The sequence below is a fragment of the Cupressus sempervirens genome, chromosome 8 (assembly GCF_028749045.1).
Source record: "Cupressus sempervirens isolate cs-2001-9-10 chromosome 8, ASM2874904v1, whole genome shotgun sequence".
Classification (NCBI taxonomy): domain Eukaryota; kingdom Viridiplantae; phylum Streptophyta; class Pinopsida; order Cupressales; family Cupressaceae; genus Cupressus; species Cupressus sempervirens.
This window is the reverse complement of record NC_143125.1, coordinates 316,325,155-316,347,397: the sequence shown is the minus strand read 5'-3', so window position 1 is coordinate 316,347,397 and position 22,243 is coordinate 316,325,155.

Genomic DNA, 22,243 nt, shown 5'->3' with positions numbered 1-22,243 from the left:
CTTAGGTATCATGACAGCACTTACAAGGACTCAATTAGCTTAGATACCTAAAGCACTATATTAACCCTTGTTTTCTGAGTTACAAATGCAACCTAAAGAACAACCTAAAACTTGTCCAGGACAAAAGAAGAGAAAGAAACCCCAACAAACATTTGACAAATATCAAATCGAAGCATCACAACTGTTACTTGTGGAACCCTTAAGCATGTATCTGTAAGAGTATAACCATCAAGGAATGACACAACCAATCCTAAAAAATACACCTACTATGAGGTTTCCTTCAAACACTTCCCCTACACATGGAAGTGTACCCATTTGAATTTAGTAAACCTAATATAAGTACCTTCAATCCTATAAATATACAAGGTACTTTGCACCTAACTGATGATTTTGACATAGATTATGACATCACTAATGAAGAAATGGCCAAGGCTTTCCATGACAAGACTTTTCACAAAAACTTTAAACTTTTGGCAGCCCAAGAAATTGTCAAATTTAGTCCAAACTCGGAGGAACCTAAGTCCAAACACCAAAACAACCCAACACTCAAAAACATGAAACCCATGATTAATTCGGACATGGGTAAGGAAAAAAAACCTTTGTAAATTTCAAACATACATATAACAACTATCAGATCTCACCAGGAATCAACCATCAAAATACTCCAAATTACTTTTGAGCACATTAACATCAATCCCTTATTTGATGAACCTCCATCAATAAATGGCAACAAGACTCTTCCAAAATATCCCAAAAGGATGTTAGTAATTGACCTCAATCAAATAATGCAACAAAAAGACATGCCTAAGGGGACTTCCATCCTAGGGATGCCAAACATACCTCCTTTGAAGGAAAATCAACAAAGTGCACCCTTGCTCCTAACTTTACCAATTATTATAACATCAAATATTATGGAGCCTCCCATGAGTATACCATGTGGAATGTAAATTGTAAAAACCCCTATTGACATACAAAGGAAGAGCCTTATCCACATTTTACCTATTCCCTAAAGGAACATGTCTCATCACCAAATCAATATGATGTCCCAAGGAGAAATATCTAACACACAAAAGTATCAAAACAACAACCCAAACATGATGTTCAATCCTAAAGGACATAACCAACTTCCAAGAAAAATAACCTCAAGAGGTGCAAGGAATTAACATCCCTAATACACAACCAAGTTAAAATCCACTTAACAAACATACAAAATATGAACAACAACCTCAAGTGGTGCAAGGATCCAATGTCCCAAATGCACAACCTAATGTAAATCCACTTGACTTACATACAATGTACTAGCAACAATTCCAACAACAATAAGCCATGTTTGCTAAACAAAAAGAGCAACTAAAATAATAGTTGGAATACCAAAGATTCCTTGAGAAAAAAATTTCCTATCAACAACACTTGTTACAAAAATAACATGTCTTGACAACCTCAATAGATACCTTTACAACAAAAGTCACATATATGGTCTCACATGCAACTAAAAGAGGTATCTCAATAATAACCACAACAAATGGAACAACAACAATAAACATGAGTGATACAATAACAACCCATGGTAAAAAAATTGTAACCAATACCACAAAAAGGACCCTTTTTTCTTCAAGGTACTAACATACCTCCACCACCTAGTGACACATCACTCAAGTCTTTAGACACAAAAATGTCAAAACTGAGTAGACATAGTTCTCACCATAGAAAATGATCTACTTGTAGACACAAAAGACTATAAGAGAGGATAATTCAAACAACTATCCAAACAAGTTGAGGTATAGGGAGTCCAAAAGAAATAGGCTCTATTCATAAAAAGGGACTTACACCCTAATCCATTTGATAAAAGTCTGTATATGCCTCCATTTCCTAAACATTCTCATTGATCACATCAAGGAATTTTGTACCTCTTTTAATAAACTTAGTGATGAGCCCACCTACCTCATGAGAATATTCCCTCATTCTCTCAATGGGCCCACACTTGAATGGTACTCCAAAGTTCTTGGTAACATCAAATATTGGTTAGAATTAGCAACTAAATTCATCTCCCACTTTTCCTTCAACATTATGAAAAAGGTGATACTTTATGATTTATGCTCAACTATCTAGAAGATTAGAGAACCATTTATCACATTCCTATTACACTAGAGAAACTTGGTTAGTCAATGCCCACTAAACATTCTCGAAAAGCAACAAGTTAATCTATGCATTGAAATCTTAGTCCCTGACTTAATGTATGAACTTAAGATCTAAAGTCCAAGAACCATTTCCAAGATACTAAAAACGGGGCTAGTATTGAAGATGCTCTCATCCATAAGGGCATTATCAAAATGAACAAGGTAAATACAAAAAAAAACTCATTTAATGACAAAGAGAATTTTTTCCCCAAAAACAAGAATCTAACTAATGATGGTATTGTGGGTGCATGCACGATTAGCTTAGCACAACCTCAACTGACTTTAAAAGGTGAAAACCCTACAAATTTACAAACTCCCAATCAAACACCATCTCAAAAACAAAAATTGAAGCTTCCACATAGGGAAAACCTTGAAGACATCCTAGAACCAAAGATAGGAAATTCACACCCTTAGGGATACCTCTCAATACTACACTTCTACAATTACTGAGTAATAACTTCTTATAGTTTCCCCTGATCAAAGATGAAACATTAACTAAGGCTTCTTGGTGGGATGAAAAAAAATTCTATGATTACCATCACACCAAAGGACACAAGACTAGCATCCAATTATAATCATAATATTTTTAAAGATCCTTTGGGTAATCATGACAAAGGGAAATCCTCTAGTTCAAACACAAGCTCCCAGGTTAATATAAATTATGCAAGCACTAGATATGACTACACCATCAATTGTTTCAATGGGTCTAACTTTCACATATCCATATTTACTTTAAAAGTTGAAGACTCTTGTTGTGTCATTGCTACCCACCACACCTAGCTTACCTTACATAGAGCCCCAACTAGACCCATAGCCCTAATTAAACCTACTACCTTTTCTAGACCTATGTACCACTGGTAAACCTATTGATCCTACTTCTTCAAATTGCAGTCTTGTAGACCACCTTGGAAAAATCCCTGCACAAATACCCATCTTGGATTTCTTGCATGTGTCCCCCACCATCAAAAGATCCTTGACCAAGCTTTAAAAGAGTCCATAGTAACAAATAACATTAATGTTTCCCAGTTCCAAGCCATGGTTAGGAACCTATCTACATCACAACATATCACCTTCTCACCCCAATATATTCCTAAAGACAGACCCAACCATAATGACCCCCTTCATCATAAAGTCTTTATCCATAATGCTAAGGTCAAACATGTCTTGATAGATGGAAGAGCAAGACTGAACATTTGTACTCTTAAAGTTGTCAAGGGTTTGGGTTACTCTAAAGAAGATATGGAACCCTCTTGAAAAATCATAGTAAAGGCCTATGATGATGGTGAATTCTTTTCCAAGGGCTTCATCATATTACCCATTAGAGTTGGTTTGGCTACTGAGAGTACATTATTCCATGTCCTAGATATCAAAATGAATTTAAACATGATACTAAGACTCCCTTGAATCCATGCCATGAAAGTAGTTCCTTCTACATACCACCAATGCTTAAAATTTTCCTATAACAATATCGAGGTTACTGTCCCTAATGATCCAAATCCTTTCAATTTTTTTGCTAATCTATTAGATGCTACTACTTACCAAGTCCCAACAAAAAATGAAGCAGAACCCACATATTCCTCTAAATATGTGGATCTTGATACACTTCTTAGTAAGGCCAAGGAGAAGCCAAAGATTAAAGACAAAGGTTGTGGAGAATACTTTATGTCTAAGTATCCCATATTAGGGAGTCACCAATTTCTCCCCAATCTTATGGTAAATCACAATTATTGCAAGCACAACATTCTAAGATCAATACAAAAAATGTCACTTCCATCAATTCCACTAGTGGAGGTGGCCTAGTTTAAGAACATTTCTATGAGAATACATTTGTATGTATTGAGAAAGAAAAAGCAAAATAAGGACCACTTTGATATCTCTTGGTAAGTATGGACCTAAGTTCACTATCATACAGAAATAAAGCTATGATGACTATGGTGTTCTTGGATATCATAAACAAGGAATAATTGAACCTATCATTGCAAAAAGATGACCTCCTAGTTTGGGGCTTGGATTCAAACAATTACAAATAGGTCCTCCTAGTACTATGGCTCCTACATATGAGACTATGGATGTTTCATACCATGAAAAGGCATCTAAGGACATCCAACCTACAATCAATAATCCTTATGCACTTGACCATATCTTTCTTGACCCCAATAATACAATTGAATCCAATATCCATATATATTCCTTCAACTAGAGCCCATTGCAAACTGATAATGACACCTCCTTAAGTTATCTTGAACTATTGGATTGGGACTAGTGTGGACCACCAATATTTGATCACTTTGACAAAGATGATGTTGTTATAAATTTATTGGAAGTTTATGGAGGTATTACAATTGATCATCATAAAGAAGAAATTTCTCCTAAAGTGAACACATTGGAATCACATTGGAATATTTTGGGGAGTCAACTCCATCTTCCAGTTACCAAACTAGGAACAAAGGAAAAAATAACAAGCATAGGTCTCTTGGTGAAAACAAAAAGGCACCATTAGACCATGAAAAATCAAAAGCTAAGAAGCTCCCAAGGATACAAGATGAACAAGTTGATGCCATGAATGTAATTGTTCTAGTGTTCAACATGCCACAAATTCTTTTTGAGCTCTCTTGATCAACATTAATGTGGGAAGTTGTTGTTCTCAATCATCCTAGTTCTTTTTTATATCTATCTATTTATACCCAAATCAAGCTACCTAACTTATCCAATACCAAAAATCAAGCCTCTATCCATCAAGTCTTTTAGTACATCTTCATCAGTGACATCCTATACAAAATATTATTTGACCCAATTATCCTTAGATACTTGATTCACAAGAAGAAAATAATGTCTAACATATAGTACACAATGGTATACCTCAAGGAATTTATAGTGGTTTCATTTTAGCTACAAACTTGAAACAAATCCTATGTAGTTATAGTCACTTCTGGGTTTAGAGGTTATCAGCTAGCAGTATTGACAATAGATTTCTTCTTAGCATTTGTCAGAAACATATTTTATTTTTCTAAAAGTCCTAAAAAATATTTTTTTAAATATCAAAAAGTCCAGAAAAAAGGAAAAAATCAGAAAAAGTCATGGAAAAATGGTTACCTTGATGAAAACCTAGCAAACAAGCATCTTGGCATGAAAATTTGAGTGAAGAGAAAAATTCTATCCAAAAGTGAATACCTAGCAAACTGGCACTTTAGGTAATTACCATGGTGAAAACCTAGAAAATAGGTGTCATGTATAGTCAGTTGTTGCTCCTCCATCTATCGGGATTCCATCTAATTTTCCCCCTTGTCATTCCCTGATCATATCCTTCATATTGCAAGACATCCCTAGTCCTTGATCATGGCCCATCAACTGGTTAATATTCATTGTTATCCTACCCAAGCATCACCAATCTGTATATACTTTGTCTTTGGCCTTTGTACATAGTTTGTGTCTTGTCTAGGGGCATATCACCTACATAGTGCATGAGTTTGAATTTGAACTATGGGCATGTCCCTAAGCACATCATTATCTATTGGATCTATCACAATTAGATTGAAGTTAACACTTGTAAATCCTTTACAATCATGAAAAAATCCTAAAATTTCAAATATGATCCTTAAAAAATATAATAAAATCATAAAACATCCTAAACAAACTGTAATGACCCCTTTTAAATTCTTCAACCTGATATTCAAAATTTAGTATAAGTTTAGGAAGTCATTCAAGTTAAACATGCCTTGGATCCTTATTATTATTCAAATTGAGGAATTGAGCATTGTAATTTTAATTATTTTAATTGATTTATAAAGTTTCACTCTATAGCACCAAGAAAACTACTCTCTTCTAGTCATGACTATCTAGAGACATTAGATTGACAATGCAAAGGGCATGTTAAACAAGCTACAAGTGGCTCCCTGGAGGATACCGTCAAGTACTCAAATTTACTTTGAATCTCCCTCCACCCACTCCCTATCTGAAGATGTCATAGCTCAGGTGAGAGCAAGCTTCCTAGACTATAGTTGAAAATACGTTTTAATGGTAATTCTTGACATTTGTTGTAGTTGTAACGATATCTTGATATTGTTGTACACATTATTATAATTTGAAATATTTAACATTGTGTGTGTGTGTGTGTGTGTGTGTGTGTGTGTGTGTGTGTAGTATTATATATTTGAATATATATATATATATATATATATATATATATATATATATATATATATATATATATATATATATATATATATATATATATATATATATATATATTGATCTGATTGCATTCCATGTATATTCATGGATTATTGTCAACAATTTAAGTTAATGAGAACCTTGTATTTAATTAAGCTTACGTGATACATAAATGATTGATAGTGTGCACAGTTTAATTTACAAATGTTACAACCAAAATCCATCAGTTATTTGCGAACCTTATAATGTTTTATTTTGAGTGGTTAGGCATCGTACCTAGTGAGGAAAGCTTGCAAGTTGACAGTCCACGATATAGTGTGGACACCCACTGCGTGACCAATGGTTTTAGAAGATATTGTATGCACCGAGCAGGATATAAATGTGGTGCGTTATTATTATTTCCCTTCTTTATTTTTGGATCGATGTATTGTATTCTACCACTTACTTCCTCCTCTTCCATGACCTAACCCTAATAAGGGTATCTATATATATCATTCAACAGTCACGAATGTAAAGTCGTGACCTATAGTTTTAATTTTCTTATGTGCATAATTCAATGCTTATATTATGTTTATTTAGTTTAGTGTTATTATATCTATGTAGTGACTACTTTATAATCATATGTAAGTATTAAAATAATAGTAATTAGTAGATTAGGGTTTTCTTTAAAAGAATGTTTGTGATAATCAAATTGGGTTTATTAAGCATTGATAACTATAATAACAAGATTAAGATATTGGAAGTTAATATATCTTGAAATAATAATATATTTATAATTGTGAATGTTTACGTGGGACTTGGAGATTAAGAATTTTAATATTAATAATATTTATTACATATCATATGCTATTTGATTGAAACAATTCAAAGTAGTGCCATCATAGAAGTATATTGAATATATCAATCTTAAATATTTGAATTTAATACATAATATATTTTTGATAGAGAAAAACATATTAATCCAAGTTCATTACAGTCTCCCCTTCCTGATTTTTCTTTTCCCCAAGCAATGTTGTATGAGAAAGGACTTCTTCTCCAACCTAGGTAGCATCTTCCTTGGGAAGATTTTTCCATTTTACCAAGTATTCTCAAATAGTCCTATTTCTCAATCTTCTACCCCACTACTCAAGAATAGTCTCAGGTTCTAGAATGAGCTTTCCTTCATTGTCTAGTGGCGACAGATCAACACAAGGGTTTATATGCTTCCCGAGGACCCTTTTTAGTCTGGATACATGGAATATGTTGTAGATTTTACTATTTTTAGGTAGCTCTATCTCATATGCCACTTCCCCTATCCTTCTTAGGATCTGGTATGGTCCATAGAAATGGGGTTTTAGTTTTTTTGCTCCGCTGATCTTGAGTGAGGATTGCTTGTGGGGCTGCAATCTTAGGAATACTAGATCTCCAATTTGGAATGAAACTTCTACCCATTTCTAATCAGAATAAATCTTATGTTGGTCTTGATCTTGGTAGAGATTATCTTTGAGAACTTTCATGATATCAGTGCTTTGTTGAATGAAGTCCTTGGCTCCTAGTATCCTACTTTCTTGGATGATTAAATCTCCAAATGTAGTGGCTTCATATCCATATAAAATTTCCTTTTATTGTCAAGTCTATCAAAGGAAATGTTAATTTTGAAAAATTCTTCACAAACTGTCTATAGTAGCTACATAGGCCCAAGAATCCTTTGAGTTGAGTTAGAGTTTTGGGTTTTGGCCATTCCCTTATTGCTTTAATCTTTTCCTCATCCATGCTTACAACTTTGGCACTGATCTTATGACTGAGATATAGAATTTCTTCTAATCCAAATTACACTTTGATGCTTTTGCAAATAGGGATTCAGATTCCAATATACTTAGGACTTCATCAATGTGTTGGAGATGTTCTACCCATGATTTGCTCTAGATAAGAAGGTCATCAAAGAAAATAAAAAGGAATTTCCTGAGTTGTTTTCAAAATATGTGATTCATACATTATTGGAAGGTGGCTAGAGCATTAGTTAGGCCAAAGGGTAGAACTAGAAACTCAAAATGCCCGTAATGACATCTAAATGTTGTCTTGGGAAAATCCTCCTTCCTCATTCTAATTTGATGGAATCCTAAATGTAAATCAATTTTAGAAAAATATATTACTCGATGAAGTTCATCTATGAGTTCATCCACCCTAGGAATGGGGTAGCAATTTTTTATAGTCTTCTTATTTAGGGCTCGATAATCTATACACATCATCATTGTCCCATATTTATTTTTCACAAGTACTATTGGTGATGCAAAGGGATTGGAGCTAGGTTGTATGTGTCTCATTGCCAAGAGTTCTTTAATGGCCTTTTCAATTTCATCCTTATACTTTTGAGGATGTCGATAAGGGGTGGTGATCACCAGTTTAGCATCCTTTTCCAATTCTATAATATGTTCAAATCCTCTTTTGGGGAGTAATCATGGGGGAATCTCTTCAAACACTCTTTCATGTTTCTTAATGATAAGCTCAATGTCAATATGGATGACGAATTCCTGTGGAGTTATTTATTTAATATTAAACATTATGCAATCCATTCTCCTTGATCATGTCATAGTATTATTTCTATTCTTTTGCATGAAACCAATTTCGCAAAATCATCAGGTATTCCTTCCAATGTTATTTCTTCCCCATTGTGCTCAAAATGGATTTTTAGGTTTGGAAGGTCGAACCTAAAACATCCCAAAGAAAATATCCATGGACTACCCAAAATTATATCTAATTCTAGTGGAACCACATGTAGGTCTTCTCTGATGGTGTGCTTTCTTCCTAATGTGATTTCTTGTTGTGGAATCACTTTTGTGCAACGTACCAATGATCATGTGGCCTGAATAGCAGTAAAGCTTTTGAAATGCTCAATTTTTAATTTCATTCTATTAACCAGTCATTCATTAATGTAGTTATGGGATGCTCCACTATCCACCAATGCAATGACTTTCTACCCATTTATGGTGCATCTAATTCTTAAGACCCTATTTTTGGAGGGTTGAGTCATAGTGGCTATTACTCCATATTCTTCTCCCTCTATTTCTTCTTCATTGCCTTTGTCACATTTTTCATTTTTGCTCATGCTTTCTTCCTCATCATCCTCTTCCATTCTTTGGATGTGGCCTTTCTTTCCACATCTGTGTCCGAGCACCCAGTCTATTCCACAATTTCTACAAGTGTTCCTTTTGTAGCTATGGCCTGGCTCCCACGGTTCTTGGCATTTAATACATAAATTCTTTTTCTTTAATTCTTCTCATTCCCTAGTTGAAATGAAATTTTTGTAGGATTTATCTTTCTTTTGATTTTTAATAGTGGTCTTATTCCATGATTTGTTGTTTGTGTTTGAAATTTCCAATCTTAATGCCATTTCAAAAGTCTCATCTAAGGATGAAGGTTTTAAGGCACTTACTAGACCTTTTAATGAATCTTTTAACCCTTCTATGAACAAGTAGGTAAAGCATTCATCATCTACTCATGTGACTTGGATAGAGATCCTTTGGAATTCTTTAATATAATCCTCTACTATTCCTTGCTATATTTATTGAGTTAATTTCTTAAATTTTTCCTGAGGATGTTTTCTATCAAATCTCTTAATGAGTTTTTGAGAAAATTCTGTATAGGAAGTAATATTTTGGTGTCCTTGGGTGACAAGGCCATGATGTCACCAATCATGTGTTGTACCTTCTAAGTGCAGGATTGTGAATTGAAGTGCATCTTCTTCCATCATTAGACTAAGGGTAAAATAGGTATTCAATTTTTGTAGCCATGTGTGTTCCATAAGTTTTTCTAATCGATCAAAATTTGGAAGTGTCACTTTATTTACTTTACTTCTAAAATCTTGATTCTGATGTCTTTTTTCTTTCCTATGACTTTCTTGCCTGTTGGCATCATAGAATTCCCTGAATGTTACTAACTCCCTGATTTCTCGTTCAAGATTAGCATAAGCTTTAGCATTTTCAATAGAAGTATTGGTTGATTGACCTTCTTCTTCCCCTAGAGGGCCTTCCCTTGATAAGAAAGGGGGTTTGGGTACTTGAGATGGTGAAGCTCTATTATTTTCTAAATGGTTTGAGCTTATGTCTCTTCCACCAGAATTATGGTTTTTGAGATTGTTTATGGAATTTCCCATATTTTGCAAGGCTTGAAGAACTGCTTGATTTGATCTTTCTATTTGTTTTTCTAAGGTTTGGTTTTTCTGTTCCATAATATTTCTAATTTCATTAGATAATTTCTCACTCATCTTTGCTCCTCTTATCATTTACAATATTTTTAGGATGGCAGGATCAGGCTCTGATACCAATTGTAATGACCCCTTTTTAATTCTTAGACCTAATATTCAAAATTTTGTATAAGTTTAGGAAGTCATTCAAGTTAAACATGCCTTGGATCCTTATTATTATTCAAATTGAGGAATTGAGCATTATAATTTTAATTAGTTTAATTGATTTATAAAGTTTCACTCTATAGCACCAAGCAAACTACTCTCTTCTGGTCATGACTATCTAGAGATGGTAGATTAACGGTGCAAAGGGCACATGAAACAAGCTACAAGTGGCTCCCTAGAGGATACCATCAGGTGCTCAAATTTCCTTTGCCTCTCCCTCTAGCCCCTCCCTATCTGAAGATGTCATAGCTCAGGTGAGAGCAAGCTTGTTGGACTATAGTTGAAAATACTTTTTAATGGTAATTCTTGAGATTTGTTGTATTTGTAATGATATCTCAATATTTTTGTACACATTATTACAATTTGAAATATTTAACATCGTGTGTGTGTGTGTGTGTATTGATCTGATTGCATTCCATGTATATTCATGGATTATTGTCAACAATTTAAGTTAATGAGAAGCTTGTATTTAATTAAGCTTGCATGATACACAAATGATTGATAGTGCAAGCAGTTTAATTTATAAATGTTATAACCAAAATCCATCAATTATTTGTGAACCTTGTAATGTGTTATTTCGAGTGGTTAGGCATCGTACCTAGTGAGGGAAGCTTGTAGGTTGACAGTCCACAATATAGTGTGGACACCCACTGCATGACCAATGGTTTTAGAAGATATTGCGTGCACCGAGCAAGATATAAACGTGGCGTGTTATTATTATTTCCCTTCTTTATTGCTAGATAGATGTATTATATTCTACCACTTACTTCCTCCTCTTCCGTGACCTAACCCTAATAAGGGTATCCATATATATCATTCGGTAGTCACAAATGTAAAGTCGTGACCTATAGTTTTAATTTTCTTGTGTGCATAATTCAATGCTTATATTATGTTTATTTAGTTTAGTGTTATTATATCTATGTAGTGACTACTTTATAATCATATGTAAGTATTAAAATAATATTAATTAGTAGATTAGGGTTTTCTTTAAAAGAATGTTTGTGATAATCAAATTAGGTTTATTGAGCATTGATAACTATAATAACAAGATTAAGATATTGAAAGTTAATATATCTTGAAATAATAATATATTTATAATTGTGAATGTTTACGTGGGACTTGGAGATTAAGAATTTTAATATTAATAATATTTATTACATATCATATGCTATTTGATTGAAACAATTCAAAGTATTGCCATCATAGAAGTATATTGAGTATATCAATCTTAAATATTTGAATTTAATACATAATATATTTTTGATAGAGAAAAACATATTAATCTAGGTTCATTACAGTGCATGAGTTTGAATTTGAACTAGGGGCATGTCCTTAAGCACATCATTATCTATTGGACTATCACAATTAGATTGTAGTTAACACTTGTAAATCCTTTACGATCATGAAAAAATCCTAAAAATTCAAATATGATCCTTAAAAAATCTATTAAAATCATAAAACATCCTACGCAAATCCATAAAAGTCATAAAATGTCCTAAAAAAATCCATAAATAATAATAAAATGTCCTTAACAAATCTATAAAAATCATAAAATTTCATGAACAAACCACTAAACATCATCAAGCATTTTGCATTAAACCCTAAAAATCATAAAATGTCCTGAAGAAACAAATAACACAAAAACGTCAAATATCTTTTAAAAAAAAACCCTAAAAATCATAAAACCCACCAAAATTTTGTAATAAACCTTTTTAAATAGTCATTGTGAATAATCACCCCTTTTGCTTAAACACTCTCACTTTCACATATTGAAACTCAAAGCATGACACTTGAATGGTAATCACACTCTCTGAGCAATGCAAACCAACAATCAATCCAATGCATCAATATGAAGATATTAATTGAACCAACAATTAGACCTATCACATTATCAACCTATCAAACACTATTTGCAAACCTAAAACATTAAAAAGAAAGTAAAAATGGACAAGAGTGGTTGTTGGTTCATGTTTTTTAGTGAGTGATTTATTTTTTCTTTGTTTTTCTCCATCATTTTCTTATGGCACCTCATGATATAAACTAATCTATGAGAGTGGTCAAAATGGTTCATCGTCATATTTTGATTTTTGTCTGTTAAACATGTACCTTTAAGAGTCTAGGTCATGTGTATGTAGCTCAAGATGGACAAGGTCATTTTCTGCCTGCATCTTTCTCATTTATGCAAAAGGTCTTCATTTGTGCACTGGCCCTTTATGCCATGATGTGTTGCATTTTGTCTGCCATATCAAAATAAAGCTACATTAACAAATAGTGCACATTATGAAAGAAAAAGTCCTCACCTCATACTAACTAGTCCACATCTTTTCTCCTTGGTATTATATCATTCATCTCTTCATCCACCACCATGATCATGTATTTTGATACACCAAATCATCTCCATTTTGCATTCCTGCATTCCTACATCATCATTCACTATCTATCAACCTTTTGTGGCTTCCCACCTAGCTTGGCCTCAATTTGACCTAAGTGTGACCATGTTTGACCACACTTGACCATTTTTTATTGGTTTTACTCATATTCTAACCTCTTTACATCATTTTGGACATGCACACAAAGTTTTGGGTCATTCTAAGTCTAGTCGAATTGATTTTGGCCCCTGGAGCCTTCTAAGGCATAGTTTTCCCTTTCAGATTGTCATTGGGCTTTCCAAGTGTGCATAGGATACTCTTGGTGCTATCATAGCATACTTCTAGGTGCACTTGAGTTCATTTTGGGCACACTTGGGGCAATTAGATGCCCAGAACTACTCCCAGAGCCCTATTTGACCTTATTTTGCACTTCGAAGCCCATAACTTTTGTGTTTCAACTTCAATTTGCAATCCATTAGTTATGTTGGATTTGTATCTTCATTGTGAAAAATTAAAATATAATTTTCATTATTTTTTCACCTTATTTGGTGGTAACCCATGAAACTAATCTCAGGCCCTTGATTTGCACTCTAGACCCCATAACTTTCAAATTTGAGATCCAATTTGTTATCTATTAGTTGATATGGCTTTTTCTTCTCATTGTAAAAAAATTGAACAATAATATGCCTATCTTGGTCAATTTATTGAGGGTAAACCCATATATACCACCATTACTAGGGCATGATTTTATGACTTTTTCATCAGGGTTCTTTGATACAACCCTCTAAATAACATAGTATCAAAGAGGGGCAAAATGTAGATACCCAAAAAAGGTTCGTGTCTACAATTTCATCATTTTTTCACACTAACTCATCCCATTTTATAATTTCACTAATTCCAATCTTTTGGCCAACCTAATTATCATTCAACCATATTTTAGCAATATTCTTCATCATTTGTATCCCCTTTCACATCAATTGTAGATAATATTGGAACCATTCCAAAACAACCCGAAATCACATTGAATTGACTCAAAATCATTCTTGCTCAACCCAAAATCATTCCAAATCAACCATAATCAATTTGAAACATGTTTAATTTTTCAAATCAATCATCATCTATCAAACCCTAGGCATTCTCATGGCTCTCAGTGCCTCAAAAACTTATCAAATCTTATAAAACTCATCAATTTGACCTTAGTACTATCATGGATCTTGATGCTAGGTCAAACTATCATTCTTTTAATCTAGTCATTAACATTTTTGATTCCCTTAGTGTCAAATCATGACATTATCAACCATTTTAATAACATTGACAGTGCCCATCAATGTTATTATGATCAACCTTATCAATCAATTTTGATCATGTAGAATTTACAATTATTATTGAATGTTACACATTTTTAAATCATGTCATGTGTCCTTGGAATTTTATCAATCCAAATTAATCATTCAATTTGACCATGGAATTGGTCTCTTTGTCATCATCCTAGTCAATTTGCATAATCATAACATTTCATCAAAGGATATGTAGTGCCTCTCCCATTTGATTTTTGTAAGTCATCCTAATGGAAACAACCTTGTTGATCCTTCATTGTGAAGAGGTCATGATTGTGACCATGAGTGGTCTACACCATTGAGGTGATTGGATTTATGTTACTGTATTAGTTTCTTTGATTATTCTTATGATTGATTTATGAGATTGTGATTGGATTTATGATTCACTGAGGTTTGTACCAGCGGTTACTAGGATCAATGTGGTATCATGAGGTTGTTCCATGATTACCGTAAGATGTGTGTAGAGATTGCACCGTGTGCTATTATCCTACTAAATTGAATTAAGTTCCTGTAGGAATGGTTAGTCATGTTTATGATGGTGTTCTCTCATATGTTTTAAGTGCCTTTTAATGTTGTTTAAACAACCATTATTAAATTCTTAAATAATTGGAAATGGATTGTCCATGTTGGATTCATTGGTTATGTGTTGTGGATATTTACCTTGTTATATTTTGATTTGAGAGATATTTTGTTACTCATGTTATGTATTACACTTGAGATGACCTGAGGGTCAGATGTTATACTTTCATATTAGTATAATAGATGTTGGATTACCATGTTGTTTAGTTGATCATATTACATGATGATACCATTTTGAGATGACAATGTGTTTTATGATGATATCTAGTTATCAAATATTTGGACATATCTCTAATTATGTTTTATGATGGATTTAATGCTGTGGTTATTTACTTCATTCTTGCATTGTTATGCTTTATGAGAATGTGAGTGATGTTAATAGATTATTTTAGTATAATTGAATAAATGGTTAAATTAGGTGATTTAATGCATTTATTTCTTTGTCTATGTTATTATATGTAAATTGCACTTGATCATTTGTTTTAGTGTATAGGATTTATATCCATGGCAGTGGCACATGGAGTTAGTGATTCAACCATTCATATTTTACCTATCTCATCACTGTATAGTCAATGTATCCTTATTTTAATTAGTTAATTAATCCTTTTGGTAATTATTAAATCCAAACTCATTTGCATCATCTAATTAGACCAGTAAACATGTATACACATTCGGAGATTTACATCATTGCAAAAGTTGTTAAGGAAATTTCTATGTTTTTGAGTTTTTAGGCTTTTAATTTTATTGAATTTAATTTCTAGCAGCTTTTCCATAGATGAATTCCTATTACTAGGAATAACCTATTTTCATTTGGGTCAATTCAGGGTTTAACCAGGTTGGTTGGTTATTTGACCTAATCGATTATTCACTCAAAAAATGAATAAGTATACAAAAAGAAATTTAATTCCTCACTTCTCATTTTTGAATTAGAAAGTTGCAAAGTAAAACCCAAAATTCTCTTCATGAGGAAATATTATTTTGTTTGTTGTGGGTGCTACGGGCATGGGATCATCATGAGGCTAGTATCGTTGGATCTAGCTTGGGGAGACCTTGGATTGCCATGATTTTCACCTACTTCTACAAGATTTTTATTTTATGGTTCAGATTCTCATTGTTCCCTTTTGGCTATGAGGTAGGGATCTCCTATTTTATTGTTTTTGCTCTGTTTCAGCTTCTATTTTGGTAGCCATTTGTTAGGAGGTTGAGAACTAGTGTTCCCTTCTATTTCTATTTGTTGGTTCTACCCAATTGGTTAGGTATGAACATTTTCCCTATTTCTAAGATGGAGGTTTGGGGTTTCATGTCTTTATGCTGGTCATTTTTTCATATGGTATCTAAACCCAAATTTTATTGGATTTTTGAGGTTTTTTTTCCCAAAGACAAAATAGGTTATAATTTCAAATTTTTTGAGATTTTGGGGTTTTTACCTCATTTTGCATGTTGCCCTATTTTCTCAAGTTTTCTTGGCATGAGTTTGGTCATGGACCTAGATCATCCATTTGGATGTTAGTCGAACCATTTTTTCACTTTTATGTTTGCATTGAGATGTGTATTGCATCCATACTCCTGATGTTGTGTTCGATTGAGTGACTTTTTACTTGATATTTGTAAGAATTTTCCTTAGGGAAAAATCACTCAAGACCAAGAAGCTCAATAACTAGCACAAAATAGACCAACAAAGTATGATCAAACTAACAATATGATATTAAATTGATGTAATTGATTGATGTACACACACACTACAAGTGCCTGAATATAAAGGCTTCTAGAATACCTAGGAGTTAGCAATATGATAAGTCTTACAATCAAGCACATGTCCACTAGGAGTGGATTATCCTCCATTGAGCATAGGAGTTAATGTGATGATGAGAGGATAAGGCTATAAAGGTTTATCACGTACAATTATGTTTTAGACACCATGTGCTAAAATAAGAGTGTGAATAACTATGTTGTCAACATGACAACTCATATGAGTATGCAAACTCCTAAGTGTCTAACCTAAGAAATAATAAGATAATGCATTTATCATAGGTAAACTTAAGTAAAGCATAAATAATTATTATTTACACTAGCACCCCCCCTTAAATACAACTTAGAGGAATGTACATAACCTTACAAAAGCTATGATGAAATGCGTAATGGGTCTCGGCTACTAGGCAATGTTAGGTACCCAAGTACAAAGTAATGAAATGCAATGAAATCTCTTTGCAAATGGAGAAAGAGGGAAAACCTCATGGGAAAAACCCTCCCCCAAAAAGAGAGATAAGTACAATAAAAAAAGATGTATGAATGGATGGAGTAAACAAGACCCCTCATTATGACATACATCATGCATATACAATAGAGAATCCCTCAGTTAAATCCCCCCCTTAGTGAAGGATCTTGTAATGACAAGTGCTTGAAGATAGAAGAAAATCCAATGCCAACAAACAACATTTCTCCCTTTAGGAGGAAGATACACCAAGTATAGGTGCAAGTATGCTTCCCACTATGGATAGGAAGATGGAAGAGGGATCCAAATGTAGTATGGTGTGGATGTTGCCTCTGAAGTCTTGTCATATGTTAACAAGTCATATGCCACAAACCAATCTGGTGAACTCCAAAAAGAAGGTGGAAAACAAGGTAACGTGTCTATGTATGAAGCTAAATCAACCTCCAAAGATGATGAAGCATCCTAATAGGAAGATATGGGAAGAGAAGCAATGTCACCTCCCTCAATATGGAGGTACAGCTATGAAACAAGCTTCTTGATGACTCAAGAAGTTGCACCATGAAATCTAAATGATAGTCCTCCCTATAGGAAGAAATGGTGCCATAGGTGTGATAGAGAACACTCCCCAACTAGTAGGAAGAATCCTCAGTAGATACAATGTCTCAGGAAACTGGAATACAATCTCCAAAGACTAATATTACTCCTCATAAGTGAAAGAGTCCTTCTCCATCTATTGTAAAAAAAAAATGTCCACAATCATGTCATAACGATCAAGTGGTTGAGGGTCAGAGTGTGCCCTTACAATGAGTGAAGAAGAAGTCTCCTCAATAAAGAGAAGATTGATGTCATCAAGGATGTCTCCCATTTCTTCAATGTGATACTCCATGAACATGATCTAATTATGAGGATCTAGGCAATTATATACTCAGTGAAAAATTGCATCAAGGTGTACAAATACTTAATGTCTAATGTTTAACTGAAAAGACATCAAATATTTAAAATGAAATGATCAATAGAAAGAGAGAATTATAACACCAGAGGTAGAGAATGAAGAGAGAAAAGAACCAATTTGATTTCAGAGTTCATCCAATCTAAGTAGACTAGGTCTCTAGGTCTATCTCAACTGAGTGACCAATATATAATTTATGCTCCAAAAGTTGATTACAACATATTGCAGTCCATCCACAAAGTCATGACACAAATCTCAACTTGAACCACTTGCTTACAAGCTCTCACATCACAAGATTGGTTACCTAAGAGTAGAGGCAACTTTTCCTGAAAAGGCATTACTATAGAAACAAAACATCATTATATCTCATTCTACTTATTCCTCCTACAAGAATTCATCTTGTCTAGAGAAACCCTCACATTCCTTTTGGCAAAATGCATGATGCATTCAAAAATGCCCTTGGAATATCTCCTAAAAAATGGCTCTAGAGAATCCCTAGGAATTCCTATCCTCAAAATGAACTCCTACCCCCCCTTTTATACATAAAATTTGCCTAAAATAGGCTATAACAAAATAATTTAAATATCGGCCCCTTTAACAGATACCTATCCAAAATAACCCCCTTTCCATTTAATAATTTTGGCTTACATAACAATTTGGGGGTTAAAATATAGCAAATTAACAAAAAAAACCTTATTTTAAAGGTAGGTGGTTAAGGAGTTACATGTTAAATAAAATCATCATGAATAAAATCTTGTAAAGTACACATGGTGCAACGGTAAAACACTATTTTGGGAGGCAGCCAGTCATGGGTTCAAACTTCAGTGGTGGCCTTTTAGAAAGGATGGCGACATTTCTTTGACTTAAATAGCAAGTTTGCTAATAATTAGTTGTGACCACCAAATTTGGCACAACAGAAAACACTTAATTTAGGAGGTAGAGGTTAGAGGTTCGAAACCCATAACAATTTTTTTTCTAAAACAAATTCAGTCCCTTCTGCCACATAGGTGCAACATGGCACTAATTCACTTTCCCTTGTAATGACATGTGTCCCAAAATGATAGGTCAAAGCTAACTATTCATGCCACCATATTGTGTTGACTATGTACTTGCCACATGGATTTTTTTGATCATGTACTTGCCACATCTCCATGTTGATGTCACTGTATAGACATGCCACATCATTGGTTAACCCTTTTCTTGGGCATCTTTGACCAATCATAACTTTTGCATCTGGGCTCTATTTTCGATAAAATGAATGGCATTGGAATCATGGCGATGAGACCTTCAACTTGATGCCATTTTAAACCAATTTGGAGATGGTCAAAATTTCCCACCTATTTTTGGTTAACTCCTGATATGTCTATTTGATCATTACTTTGATCGAGCATGACTTTTGTGTCTACGCTCTAATTTTGACAAAATGAATGTTTCTAGAAACCTCTCGACAAGATCTTCAAATTGGTGCCAACCTTCACCAATTTTGGAGAGTTCCAAATTTTTCCTTTCTAACTGCCTCTAGTCTAGGGTTTGATCTAACTTTGACTAGCCACAACTTAAGCATACATACTCCTTTTTTGCCCATTCAAGTTGCATTAGATTAAAAATTTTGAGAACTTTGACATGGTGTTGATATGGGCGATCTGGAGATACTTCATTTTTTGATGAAATTATCCTCTAGCGAACCTCCCCATTGAAAAGGCTTTTGGTCCTCCAAAAGTGTATATAGTAGAACCTTTAACTCCCTTGTCACTGATCTTAATTTTGTTGCCATTTTTGAAGCTCCATTGGAATGCTTGAATTAGCCTTTGGTCTTGGTCAAATACACCTATGCCTCGATATTGTCTATTCTACCTTCTCAGGGACTTACATTTTGACAATATCATGAAAACATTCAATGTCATATTTTTCCACAGGGGGACTCATACTTGAATCACACTAGGACTTTTAAAGAAAGGAATGCAGTTCAAATGGAACTTGAAAAAACCATAAAGCAAGAAGAAAAAATGAGCATGATAAACCTATCACTTAGTGCTTCTTACGATGGTAGTTCATGTCTACATTCTAGCCTAGTCACTTTTGATGCTCCTTCTTTCTTGCAAACTGCATGAGCAATGGTAATAAAGCCTCAGCTTGAAAAATTACTTCGCCTTTGTTCTTCAAAATGGATGACTAAAGGCATCACTAGAAAGCTCCAAATATTTGCATATGCATCAAGGTCATGATAAAGACCTGTAAGAACATTGGTCATCAACTTACCATTTGTAACCAAGTCATAAAGAGAAGAACTTTAAGGTATTAGCTAGCCATTCTCTACAAATTTGAATCACATTACCTATACTAGGTGCTTCTTCTAGAGAGCCTTGCACCAAAAAAAGTCTATAATAAGAAGTTCAAAGTATTCTCCTTTCTAGATTATAAGAGACATGGCTTTAAATAGTCATACAAACATCTCATCCATAGGATTATACAACTTCATTACATAAAATTTTATTTAGAGTCAAATACTCATAAACACTCTAACTTCCTATCAACAATTACCCTACTAAAAGGGTAATACCCACAAAGCTGACAATGCTAGTTTGCTGAAAGTTGTTCTCAACTCTTGCAAATTTGTTCAAAGGAACCTCCTTCCTTGGCTTTCTCACTACTCTATAGTACTTCCACTAGGACTGCTTCAAGAGTGGTGGAGACTACTGGTGCTCCTTCAAGAGTGGTGGAAACTACTAGCACTACTTGTGCCTTAGTTTCTTGCATGGTGGTGTTGGGTACCACCTTGATTCCTTCCTTGTCTGCTTTGGGCTGACTGGATTTTGCAACAAACTTAGGGAAGTGTCAAAGTTCTAGGTGCAACTTCCAATACTTCTCTATCCAATGGCCACTTATCTAACAATGGCTACAAAATTTTTGGATATTTTCATGCATCTTAACCTTCTTCATAGAAGACTTAGCCTCAGCATTACCCAAGGAATTTTCCTTCAACAAGGCCTTAGAGTTCTTGTCAAATCCTCCATATCCCAATCCTTGCTTTTGAGGCCTCTTCTTTGCCTCAGTGGGATGGGTAATGCCTTGTTCATGGATACCCAAGCCTTTGCCACTATATCCCATCTTGGACATTAGTTTCTTACACATGACCTTGGTGTGCTTTTCAAAGCTCCCAATAGAGTGGTGATCAGGTTCTTGCTTTTGTTTTGATGTAGAAGACTCCTCTATCCAACCACTGTGGTTGGTAGGTGCTTGGAACTATCTTAGGTACTCCACTTTTTTGCAAAAAGCATAATGGCTTGCATTCTCCTTTGAGCCATAACTAGCCCATTTTCCATGGCCATAAAGAAATCCTTGTTTTGGTAAGGATTTCATGGTTGAAGAAGCATCCATACTTCCAGGTGGAGTAACCAAAGAGTATGAAGAAGTTCCTTCTAATCACAGGCTCAATGCCCACATACCAACACTTTCTAAGGACTCCTTCCAATATGCTCCCTTCGAAAGATCTCATGCAGGCTTTGCTTTTCCTGATTAGCCTCCTCTAGAAGCCTTTAGAGATTGCATTCTCTAATTGAAGTCAATGATTATCTTCTTCCAATTTCTAGACTCTCTCATATTCTTCTTGATGGTCTTGGATGAGTAGTTCCACTTTCTCTGTGATAGAGTGGATGCTTGCTGCCATAGATGGAGTCAATTCCATCTTAGGTGATTCTCCCTTTTCTGATGTCATTGTGAAAAGTACACCTACAATCACTTCATATACAACTTGCCAAACTTGGCTCTGATACCAAATTTGATCTGATTATGAGGATCTAGGAAATTATATACTGAGTGAAAAATTGCATCGAGGTGTACAAATACTTAATGTCTAATTTTTAACTGAAAAGACATCAAATATTAAAAATAACATGACCAACATAAAGAGAGAATTATAACACCAGAGATAGATAATGCAGAGAGAAAAGAACCAATTTGATTTTGGAGCTCATCCAATCTAAGTAGACTACATCTCCGAGTCTATCTCAACTCAGTGAATGATATATAAATTATGCTCCAAAATTTGATTACAACATACTGT